Genomic DNA, 12,885 nt, shown 5'->3' on the forward strand with positions numbered 1-12,885 from the left:
TTCCTTCGGCAGGTTTTCAGAGTAGATCATGATTCGTCTCAGAGTTTGTTTACCTCCGATGCGCAGCAAGAAACCACATTATCCAGGGCAATTAGTCCAACGCAGAGAAATTCAAATTTCTATCCAGTTGACGGTTTAAGCCGTGTGCATGGATTTTCGAAGTCCCAACTTAGCTGGACAAACACAATTATTTGGTTTTCTTGGCTGTCATGTAACTGCAGTTAATGATCCAGCTGCAGTTGGATGATGCTTCTTCAATGGACTGACATCATCCGGATGTGGTGAATCCACCATGATGCATAGACTCAAGATCATTCAACTGCAGTCACAATAGAATAGCTTCAACACCGAGGTTGCCTAGTTCAGTGGTGTACAGTAGGTACCGAAGTGTCCTCTCGTGGAATGTGTCCGCGCGGTGACGTCACGGCCGGGACTTGCGATCAGACTTTTTTCTTTTCAATGAGTAAATGGAGCTTCAAATGGAGGATTGGATGGTACTTTCTACAACACACAAAACATTTCTATTAGGAGGATTTTTGTCAAGCAGAGGAAAAGGAAACAGCATCGTACCCTTTGGCAAAGCTATGCTATGCTATTGCCCAGGCAGCAGTTGGACCCTCGACGTCGGGACTGATACTGTGATCAAATCCAAGGCTTCATGTGAAAACATGAATTTGAGGATGACAAGTAACCGCCACTTTAACCCTTCATGCTGTAAGCATCATGATATGTGATCAGAGCAACACGTTTTGTCTACCATCCGATTGTTCAGCTCACGTCTCCGGTCACTCAAAGCTCTCCACTGTTCCAAACCTCTTCACACCTGCCTCATTGTTCTCAAGAGATGCTCTTCCTGTGCCCCTGATTCACTTACGCTCCAGTTTCCCTGTCCTGAACCGGTGATGATTATTGGACCACCCAGGTTTCCATTGTATCGTCCCCTAGGTCACATTTGGGCTGAGACTTCCCATCGCCACATGAGATCACAGTCTCACAGGCGTCAGAGACGTCCAGGTGGAGGTAAACTACAGTGTTTAAAGCCTCTAAAATAAGGTTCGGATGGCTTTGCTTTTCAAGGGGTTCAACATTATTGAGGGTAGGTTATGGATTGTGCCCTCACAAGTCAGACAGCAGTCTGTCCAGAACATGGCGGCACCGGCTGCTAGAATTCATTTTTGATTTACAATGAATTTCAGGAGCTTTGAGAATGAATGAGCGCCCGCCCTCTGTAGCCAAGACAACAACATGCCCTGAGATATAGTGAAACGCTTCATGAGGTCAGGAACTTGTGTGCTGACAACCTTCCACTCTAAATAAATCAAAAGATAAAAAGTTGACCTTGGTTAAACTTTGAGACACAGTTCAGTTGACTGTTAAGTTTTCATTTTTATACAGTACATCAAATTGTAGATCCCTCCATGATGTTCAAATATGAGGTGGCACCTTCAGACTGGAAGATCTGCCCTCAAAATTGATCCACCAGTTGGATATTTTCCTACTTGTTGGATGCAGTTTTTGGACGGTTCCACCTGCACTCTAAAGCCACCAAGGCAAAGCGTGGCCCGGGGGCAAGATGTGGCCCTCTTGGAGTCAATAAAGTGACAAGTAAGTGTAGTAATATGATAAAAGAGTATTTTATTTCAATTATGAGTGCAACTCAGACATAACTTCTGTATGTACAGTAATTTTCTGTCTTATAATTTGACTCTTTTGTGAGTACTTCCTGTCCCTTTAAATATATCCAATCCCCAATCTTTGAATGGAATTTATTTAAGACCAACCAACAATTTTTTGAATATATATATATATATATATATATATATATATATATATATATATCATAAATACTCATATTATATCTGTCCTGTTTAGTTTTCTCATTATATCAACATTTTTATTGATTTATTTTTTGTCATTTGGCTTTATGGTCAAGAGCGTCACACTATATAACGTGGCCCCTGAGGAAACGTAATAGCCCACCCTGCAGTAAAGAATCTTGGCCGTATCTATATTGACAGAAAAGTAGAGAGTCGGGAGTCATATCCAGGTGGTGTCAATAAATACTAATATTTATTCCAAAAGGGGGGCTTTTGAGGAGAGTCCAGGAGGAGCCTATGGAGGAGCTTAATAAGGCTGTGAGAGCATCAGGAGGAAGACCAAGCATTCATCCATGGATCCAAGACTCGTGGGGTCTAAGTAGCATCCTCAGGCATGAAGGGCTCTTCTGGGGTCCCCCCCCCCCCCGTTGTGTGTCCTGGAGGTGCGGAACTTTGTTTGAGCTGCTTGTGTGTTGTACAGTATGTTAGGTGGGGGTGCAGGAGAAAGTGGGGGCACCACCGCCGTGAAGGAATAATGCGAACTAAAATGCACTTGTGGAAGAAGGAGGAGGAGAGTCTTCTGTGCTAATTAGCCACCTAGCATAGAAGCGGCCAGGAAGAATACCACTATGGTGAGGGCCGAGACACACTCATGTCGGAGCACCGCGCCGTGTTGTTTGGGGGGTATAGCATCCTCCTGAGTGTCAGGTAATTGGAGCGTTGTACCTCTAGAGAAAACTGCTAATTTCATAGGAAGTGCTAACAGGACCTTTGTGTGCCATGTTTCCCTTTTCCAGGGAGCCAGCGGGGCCAGACAGAGAGGGAGACGCTGCTCTATAGTGGGAACGGAGCCGGCCATACCTGAGAGGGGCCAGCCTCAGCGGTAATGAACCTCTTCACATGGCCGTTCACCCAAAAGGAAAAGAGGTGGATAAAGAAAGGAGGAATGAGAGAGAGGAGGAGGCGCAGCCTAATTTTGCAGCCGGAGAATAGCAGGTGGGACAAAAGGTCTGGCCTAAGGAGCAGGCGAGGGGGGGGGGACACGGGTGCTGGGGGGCTTTATTAGTGGTATTCTCCTGCCCCATTTACACCGTCTCTCTCTGCACCAATGGAGCACTTATCACAAGTGTACCCATCCAGCTCGCAATAGAAACAAGCAAACTCTATCCGTCAATGTTTACCATTAAGGAGCTGTCATTTGCAGATCGACCATATGTGGCAGATTAATGGGACGAAGGCCTTGTCGCTTCCTCCCCCCCGCCACCTCTCCTCAGCGATCTTCAGCACCCAACGCTCCGTGTGGCCGTGCTCGCCGAAACGGAGAATGAAAACAAGCCAGCGAGAATGGAAACAAGTGATAGAGAGAACAGGGAAATGGTATTGTCCGCTGGTGGCCAGACCCTATCCGACATTGTCCAAGGCAACAAACCCACATTTCGCTGAGCTGTTTAAGGGGACAAGTAGAGTAAATCCAGGTGAAATATTGCGCTCTTCAACACCACTAAAATCCTCTTTTTCTTAACATTAGTCATCTGTAGGTCTGCAACATCAAACCTTGTCGACAAAATTCAACAATCTCTGCAAGTTTTCTTTGCTGTTTTTTAGCTGAAGCAGCTGAAGTCACTTGGCTTAGGACACTGGAAGATTACCACCATGAATACTTCTTTACTATTCTCCTCTCTCAAGGGAAAATATGAATAAATAATGTTTTTTGGGGGCATGTAAAATAAATGCAGAACGATATTGGCTGTAAAAGTTTCCATCTGACTGTGAGGAAAGACGACACGCAGGTCATTCTTGCTGACCTCAAACACGATAAATGCAGAATGCAAAAGTCACCCATCCAGTCTATATAGCCGTTAAAGAGTGGCCTTTGGAAATGTTTGATAATTTATTTGTAGTATGTATTTATTTCCAAATGAAATGAAATATCCTTGTTGATTCATTCTGTTTTAAGAGTGTAAAACAGAAGCATGATCCGTGAAATTGTTTGTATTAAAACTGTATTTTTTAGCACCAAACACTGAAAAATGGAATTTTACAATGAAACTCTCGGCGAACATAAAGTAAAGCCCCACTCATACTAGCAGTCAGAAAATGTCCTACAACAGCTAATGTTCAGAAGGAAATAGAATAGAATGAGCAACAATTGTGTGATATAAAGGTCTATAAAGCCAAGAAAAGAACGGCTGACCTTTAAAGTTTAAGTGAGAGATGAAACTTGGGTCTCACTTCCTTCACCGTTGACTTTTGTGCCCTTTCACACACTGGAACGATGCAGTCAGACGGCTGCAGAGACAGTGACTTCTTTTCTCGGAAACGTACACTGGACATCATTGTCACCGCCTTGTTCTGAATGGAGACCCTCTGCCAAAGAAGAGGAAGGAGAAGAGGGGGGGTGGCCGGGCGGAGGGGGGAAGGACACTCAGGTGGTCCAGACTCATTCTCCCTCTCTGTTGGACAAACATCTCCAGCCCGCCTGTGTGGCTCTCTTCACCCTTCTGGCCAAATCTGCCCATTCAGCCCAACCCTGTAAGTAAGAGAGTGAACAAGGAGGGGCAGGTGGGGGAGATGAGACGGAAGGACAAACCCTTCCCTTTTTTTTCCTTGTTGTGCTCTTCCTGCGAGCAACACATTGGAAAACAAAACAAGACAAAAGAGAAAGTTTTGTTCCTTTTGCTGACCTCCTGCTCCTCCAAAACACACACAGACGTCCTTTCTTAACCACTTCTTTAACCCCGCAAGGCACAAAAGCCCCCTGCTCCTTGGCCTGTGTGACTGCACGCTCTATCTGAGTGTGTGAGAAGTCGAGCAGAGGACCAGAGGGGGCGCAAGTGGCGGTGCAAAGAAGTTACGGCTGGATTCTGGACAAATGAAAGGAGAGACAGGGGAGCCAGGGGAAGTAATGAGAGGGAGAGGCCAGACTTCCCGCAAGTCCGCCCTCATTTCCGCCGTGCCTTTGTGGCCCGATGGCCTCCCCCCGAGAGGCTTCGCTTGGCTATTGTCGGTGCCAGGCCTGTGGCGAGTGGCTGACAGGCGGAGAATCGATGAAGTGAGATGTTAACATTTGTACTTTCTCTGTGTAAACCAGAAAGACGATTGAGACACTTGGTGAGGAACCTCATGTTCTTCACCTCATAGTCAGCTCAGAGACGCTGGTGACGGCGGGTTCTTCAAGAGGTTTGGTTCACGATGGCAGATGAATTTATGTATTTGAATATAAATATTCATTCATTATTATTATTAGACCATTACCAGTTGAAGAAATGATGAGCAAACGTTTTATGGACACAATTCCTGCGGTCCACTGATGAGATGACAAAGGAGGAAGTGAACACATTGACTCTATTTTAGGCAGTGAGGTTTCAGTTCAACCTCCCGGAGGCCCCTTCATGATGTGGCAGGCTGGGTGGTTCCTGAGGTCATTTGAATTGTATACGAGGGCAGCAGGAGTGTGTCCCTGTCCTCCAGAGAAATGATTTAGTAAAATATGAATTCATACTTCCAATGAAATCAAAACAAGTAACTCATGACGCCTTAGTTCCGTCTTGGATCCTTCAGAATACACAGTTAGATTTCTGAAAAGACCCGCGAGAGGTGATCAAATATTGACGTCCAGGTCACACTGGCATTTACTCATCAGCTGCAGGGACGGCGGACGAGGTGACTCAGAGAACATTTGTGTGATGTAACAAAAAAAGGCTTGAACGTGGGATCAGTGAGACGGCAGGTCATCTCACCCACCACCAGCATTATTGAGCCTCCAGGAGATATTCAGGCCATTAGGAAGCAGAATTACTCAAAGCTTTTAGCGAGACTGAGCAAGTCCAGTGGAAGTTCAGTTCAGACGGAGACAGGTTTGTGTCACTGGCAGCTGATGGACAGGCTTGAGTGACAGGCGGACAGACAGGTCTGTAACAGCGCAGTCAGTCCCATTATGGCGCAGGGGTGTTCCCTCTACTGTAGAAGCTGTCACTCGTCCGACGCTCAAATGACAAGCCACTCCAGCCGGGGACGCGCCGCTACAGGCTGAGAAAGCATGTCATCTTTTCTTTTCTTCCTCCTCCCGGCGATGTCTTGCTCGATAAAGGAGCAGCCGCCGGAACAATAGGAACGACAGATTCGCAGAAGGACGCAGAAAGACAAGGGAGACGGCAGAGAGCGAGACGGGGCGTTTTGACATCTGAATTACATTTCTATCTGCTCAGACTTGAGAGAAGAATGGAGGACGGAAAGAAAGACGGAGAGAGGGAGGGAGGGAGGCGGGTTGACTAACCATCACTAAGATGTTTATTTTAACTTCACGGCATTCGGCTGGCGTCTAAAGAATCCAAACCTCGGCTCCTGTGACATTCATTCTTCGGCGACGGTTGCAGCACAAAAAAGTGATATTCACGTTGTTGACAAGAACAACAACCTCAGAGGGTTTCCAGTCGAGATGCGGTTTCACCATCTTCCAGATACGAACACACACTGCGACAAACTAATGCCACACATGAGGCTTCGCCGAGACGCCGCAGGATCTGGCTTCCTCTTCGCATTGAGAAGGCTGAGCTGAGCCGTTCGGATTGGCTCTCCAGTGCATGGCTAAGAGAGCAGAAACTGACCGAGGGAACCTTGCGACTCCAAACTTTCCCGCACCCCTGGCTTGACCTGTCAGGGCTGGCAGCTTTGTCTAGCACTAGTGAAGGACCACACCTGGTGGTCAACCAAAGCAAGGGGCTACAACAAGGACCAGGTTTGACGCTCCATTCTAGTGGTTTTTCACTTTATTTCAAGGTAAAAGTATCTTGAATCTTTTTTTTCTAGAGTGTGACTGAGTCTGAGGAAGTTTTCCACTTTTGAGAATTCAGCTTTTTCCTCAAAAGATTAGTCAAATATAAATGGAGTTGTCTTTCCAATGATAAGAGCTCTGTTGAGGCTGACACCACACTTTACAGAGGACAGATTTCACTTCAGTGGCCAGGACACTTTCCTCACCACAATCTGATGGCCACTTTTGAAAGTTGTGGGAAGGTTTGTTAGTCAACAAAGCAATTCACTGTTAAAAACCCCACAAAAGAATCCATCTAGATGCCTTCATTGAGTTTGTGGCAGCGAAGTCTCCATGAATCCATCGGTATATTTTCCACTACCCTGTTAAGGAGGGTCATAAATGTGATGCACAAACAACAAGATGTTCGGTCCAGTACTCACTGATGCAGATCAGTAGACTGTTTCCTGCCCACCACAGCTTATCGTCATCACAGTGACGGCTGAAATCACTAGTGTACACAGTGAAATGGTACGGAGAGAGAGCAGTGCGTCCCAGTCTTAACCCACCTCTGTTTGAAAGTCCCCCAGTAGAGCACTGTGGACAGCTGGTGAGATCATTTGTAACCCAGCTCTCCTTGTTGTCGGCTTCTCCACCAGCAGCGATGCTACAGAAGATACCATCAGTCAAAGAGTGGCAGTGATCGTGGACAGTGTTGCTGACCGTTACAGTCACACACTCAGGGTCTAAGCAGCCTCTGACACCATGAGTTGAATGTCATGTTTATAGGCACAAAGCCAAGTCATCTGCCAGAGACTTGGAGTAGAGCTACCAATTTTTCTGAAGAATAAAACGCTTTAAGCTCCATGTGGAGACACCTCCTACAAAGTCAAGGTGATGGAGCTCCTCACTGTGGCCTGAGAATATTTTTGGAGCCTCTTACAATGACTCAAGGTTTCACGAAGGTGAACTGGACAACTGACAACTCCTCACACTCTGGGCTGAGTGTGTTTTTGATTTGACTGTGGTTCCCTCCTGTCTTTGTATCAATGAAGAATTCCAATGAAATCAATTTCCGTTTTGTCAGACGGGAGAAAAGCCGGCGGTGCGAAGACACTGAAGACATTTTCACCCCTTTCATTCTCCTTATTATCCTTTCTTACTTTTAACTTGTCACATATCTGCGCTCGGCTGTGTGTGTGTGCATATGTTAATGAGTGTGTGTCGGCGTGTGCGTGTGTGTGCGTGTGTGACACCCAGCCCTCTATAACCTCATTAGAATCTTTCAGGTCCTGCTGCGCACCCATCCACACACACTCTCTGTGCTTTGATTTCACAAAGTCTAAAGATGTCAATCACCTGCTTGCCTCCAGTCGGCGCAGGGGAATTTGCGCAGACGCACGCCTGCGCTCACACACGCGCGCACGCACGCACGCACCCAGCATCCATCAACGTCCTCCTCCTTCTCCCCTCTGTCTCCAGCTAGCTCTCCCCCGTCACTCCCCCTCAGCCATTCCACTATTTGAGAGTAATTTCATGTGCCAGCGTGGCGCATAATACACTTTTAATGGACAACTAATTCTCTGCCATTACTTCGTCAACATGATTACGGGATCTGCCGCTCGCAATCCTGAGGAGCTGCGCCCAGGCTTTTTAAATACACACCAGACATTAATGTGTCTCTATTCAGCTTTACATCAGGGGATGTCAGCCATTTACATAATGCTGCCATTGAGGTCTGTGACAGCCTCTCTCTTCCTCCCTCACGCTCGCCCTCCTTTGGCTCCATTTTTCCGGACTGGATTTCACTCCACAAAGAGCCACCGAGCTCTGCCTTTTCCCTTCCGCCTCTCCCTCCCTGGGATCCCTTCAATGCGCCCACTTTCCGCTAATGTCGGAGGGAAAGAGCTGGAAGCCGAATGGCTGAGGTTGGATTTCTGAAAGCTTGTGAATGGGGAAAGTTTTCCCTCCATCACCTGTACAAAGAGGAGATATCGGCGGATAAAAAGGGATGAGCGTGTAATTCCACCACTTCAGCGGCGAGTTCATTAGGCTTGTCAGCGTTGCACTTCGCTGCCTGTCAGGCGCATATGCTAATCAGCTCTGTGTGGAGGACACCTCTTATGTTTCACTTTTGGGGGGGAACATAAATTCACCAAAACATCGACTCGGTGTTTGTCCAAACGCAAAGACGCTGCTGAAAGAAGTCAGACGTGAGAAGGCGTTCCAGCAGGGCTCACATCACGCCCCGAGTATCAGTTCTGCATTTGCAATCCATATTTCTTTTGATCAACTTCCATCTTTGTCCCGTTGCAAAGTGACCACAGGATCACCAACCATAGGGTAATAGCATGTAATAGAGTGTAACAACATGTTAATATCAAGGCAGCGGCTTCACATTGTTTCAGACATGAACTTTTCAGAAAAATTCTCAGAAGTGAACGTGCATCCGCTCATTGTCCATGAGCCATTTATCCAGTTAAAATGTTCTGTAAAGAAACGTTCAACTACAGCTATGAGCTCAGCATTGTTATCTAGTTGAAGTCTGCTAGTGTCTGCCTGACTTGACAAATCCACTGTGGGTGTTCAGGCCTGGTGTAGAAGCTAAATATGGCATAATCGTGATCGTGTTTAGAGTTGCAACAAACAGAGGCTCTTTTCTCCAGTGCCACTGAATAAAAAACGGGTATTTCCCCCCTGAAACACCACTGAATATTTGCTTTCTCACCTTGCCTCCAGTTCCCTACCTTCTGAGTCACTTTTTTAAAAGTTTACTTGTTGTGTATAAGCCTTACTTTAAAACTTTTGACTACTGACGTTCATATACTCTCATGGTGGATCGCTTTTGGCCCCGGGTCTTGGGATTGCCCAGCGTGACTGAGGCAGGATGAAGGCAGCTCAGTTGGCTTTGGTCAACAGTTAGCTGCGACTGGAGGCCAGTGAAAGGAACCTTTTTGACAAACTAGTTATTACGGAGATTCAGAGATAGGTGAGCGATTGATTGATTCCAGGAGGTTGATATTAGTTTCAGCGACGAAAGGTCAGAAAGATCAGTAGACCTCTGATGGAAGTAGGTTGAAGATGCAGAGCAGCTGAGTGGCCTAAGCTGGATATCCTGGATCCTCTTTGGATCCAGGATATCCAAAGCGCCTCCAAGAGACACCAGGAAGCATCAGCCTGATCAGGTTGGTGGGACATGAGGCTGGTGAGGATCAGCACCATCTTCTACTGAGTCTTGTGAAATCCAGATTGAGAGGATGCGACTGGGATAACAGGACAGAACCTTGAGGGAGCCCTGAGCCCTGAAGACGGGTTGTCTCAGGTCATTCGAATCGTTCTTATTGAAATGGTGTTTTGCATTAAGATAAACCACATTACGCTAGCTGTTATTCTTCCTACGATGAAAATACATCAGCAACTCTGCAGCGACAACAATGTGGCCTGCTAACACAGGAAGCATTCTCGGTCAGCAGGAAGTTCAGGCTTGTTCAGACACCAGAGCCTCCGTCCGGATTCACAGGGCGTCGCCACCTTCTGGCTTCAGGACGCAGCTTTGCGTGCGCTGTTTGTAGTCTGGTCCCTGGGCCAAATCAAAGCCAGCCAGGTTGTTATTGTCTCCGTGGGGACGTTTCCTATTGAGGCACGTTTGATGTACGAGAGCCCGTCGCTGTTGGCCACCCGGGCCCAAATAAAGGAAGTTGTCTTTCATGTTGTTGAAACGCCATTTTGTCAGGTCACGACAGGTTTATGAGTCTCTCAGGAGCAATGGGATGTCGAGCACAGAGCATGTTTTTTTTTAATTATTCTTGAGTGTTGTCATGAATGATGAGCTAAATATGAGCCGATGATTTAAAGTGAAAAGACCCTCCAGCACCCAAATGACTGCAACAGCTGAAGCTCTGATCAGACGTGCAGAATTCCAAATTGAATCCAGAATATATCAATAATTCCAATCCCCTTCCATGGATTTGAGGTTGCAAACGGGAAGTAGAATGGAAATTCCATTGAGCCCCACAGAAATTATAATTTAAATTACATTTGAAATGAAAATTAAGAACAAAAACATCATCTGTTAAACATTTTTGTTATCTCTGATGATATTTGAGGAACTTTAAACAGAAGAATGGTGATCAATGATTATTGCATTCATTTTTTGTTTTTTGTTTATTTTCAAATGCTGTGATTCATGTCATTGCTCGTAAAATATTATTAGTAATTTGGTCAAAATATTTGTTGAATTCTTCTGATTCATATTTTTATTTAAAATCCAGTGGGTTGGAGGCAATTAATTTCCAATTTCAATTCAAATTCCAAATTCTCAAAAAAAAAAAACCTAAATTCTTGAGCTGCATTAGCTAACACAGCCTCATGATGAGTCCACAAACCCAGACCTGGACCTGGAGAATGGTCTGTGGCATGGTCTCATCTGTTCTCTATCAGTTTAAGGGGAGCAGGAGAAAGAAATGGACGGAAGCTCTCAAGACATGAAAATGAAACTCCACAACAGTGGCGATGGCAGGATGTAAACAAGCTGTGTACCCTCCGTATGCATTCACTGCAGTATCATGCGGCTTGTTTTCTGGCGGCTACAATGCATACTTGACACCGAAGCGCCGGCTCTTTGACCAAAAGTGATAAAACCGTACAAGAATGTTGCGGTGAGTTCAGCGAGAGCAGTAATTGCCTCTAATGGAAAGACGTATAATAGCAAGCGAGGAGGGAGGCCATATGGCAGCTGAGGAGTGAGAGTGCCTTCCTTGGAAAATGGATGAAAAGCCTCGACTGGTGGCGTTACTTTGGGAAGAGGGGCGAACAAGTGTGTGTCCAGGTGTCCAAAGAGCAGCGTGTGTGCGTGGCCAGCATGGTGGTGGTAATGGCCTGGTGCAGCGTGTAATTACTGCTGCTGCCGCTGCTGCCATTAACATGACCTGACGGTGCTTCCACTCACTCACTCGCTCACTCACTCAGTCACTCACTCACTCACTCACTCACTCGCTCGCTCGCTCACTCACTCACTCACTCGCTCACTCACTCAGTCACTCACTCACTCACTCACTCACTCACTCGCTCGCTCGCTCACTCACTCACTCACTCACTCACTCACTCGCTCACTCACTCGCTCACTCACTCACTCACTCGCTCACTCGCTCACTCGCTCAGTCAGTCACTCACTCAGTCGCTCACTCGCTCACGCACTCAGTCGCTCACTCGCTCAGTCAGTCACTCACTCGCTCGCTCACTCGCTCACTCACTCACTCACTCGCTCACTCACTCAGTCAGTCACTCAGTCACTCAGTCACTCAGTCACTCACTCACTCGCTCACTCGCTCAGTCAGTCACTCACTCACTCAGTCACTCAGTCACTCGCTCACTCACTCACTCACTCGCTCACTCGCTCAGTCAGTCACTCAGTCACTCAGTCACTCAGTCACTCACTCACTCGCTCACTCGCTCAGTCAGTCACTCAGTCACTTACTCACTCACTCACTCGCACACTCACTCACTCACTTACTCACTCACTCACTCACTCGCTCGCTCGCTCGCTCACTCACTCACTCACTCACAATAATTCGTCCCCTTCTCTCTGGCTGGGCCAGTTTTAGCGCACATCATGACTACAAAAGCCTGATCTGGAAACGCATTTTTAAAGTCAAAACATGCAGATGAAAAAGTGTGTTTGACAGCTGCGACGCCGAGCCGCGGCGCCGTGGATCCATCCCCAATACTAATTAACGAATTCCACGGCGGGTCGTTCCCTCACCTCAAATGGTTCCCTTTATAGCACGACGTGAGATACAATGTTGTTTAGAGTGGTCGGCGGCGGTGACAGGTAAAAACACCGGCTGCGTATGATAAGAGACGTTTCCATGAATAGCTGAGCAGTGAGTGTCATTAGAGCGACGGGCAGCTATGCAGATCACAGCCAAATAGGAAGATGATATTGCTATTACCCGCTGTTGACATATGAGATTGCATTTATATTTCCATCCCTCCAAAATCTGTTGTGTGGCCACGAGCTGGGAATGGCAAAGCAGCGATCCATACGTATCATCACACGGAGGATGCGGCGGATAGCAAGAGCTAGCATCTGTAGCGGCCTCTGCCGCAGGTCTTTCCCTCCTAATTCCTGCTTTTCTCTGCGCACGCTGGCGCTCTGCTGCCTGAATAGATTGTCAGCCAGAGACTTCTGGGTGTTTGTGTTCTGTGTTGTCAATGGCAATGGTGTTATCAATTAGTGCAGCAGTGGGAGCCCAATTAACAGCATCAAACAGCTAATTAATAGAGCTGTGTGAGTTAGCGGCGCACAACAGCACG

The sequence above is a fragment of the Synchiropus splendidus genome, chromosome 9 (assembly GCF_027744825.2).
Source record: "Synchiropus splendidus isolate RoL2022-P1 chromosome 9, RoL_Sspl_1.0, whole genome shotgun sequence".
In the NCBI taxonomy this organism is placed as follows: Eukaryota; Metazoa; Chordata; class Actinopteri; order Syngnathiformes; family Callionymidae; genus Synchiropus; species Synchiropus splendidus.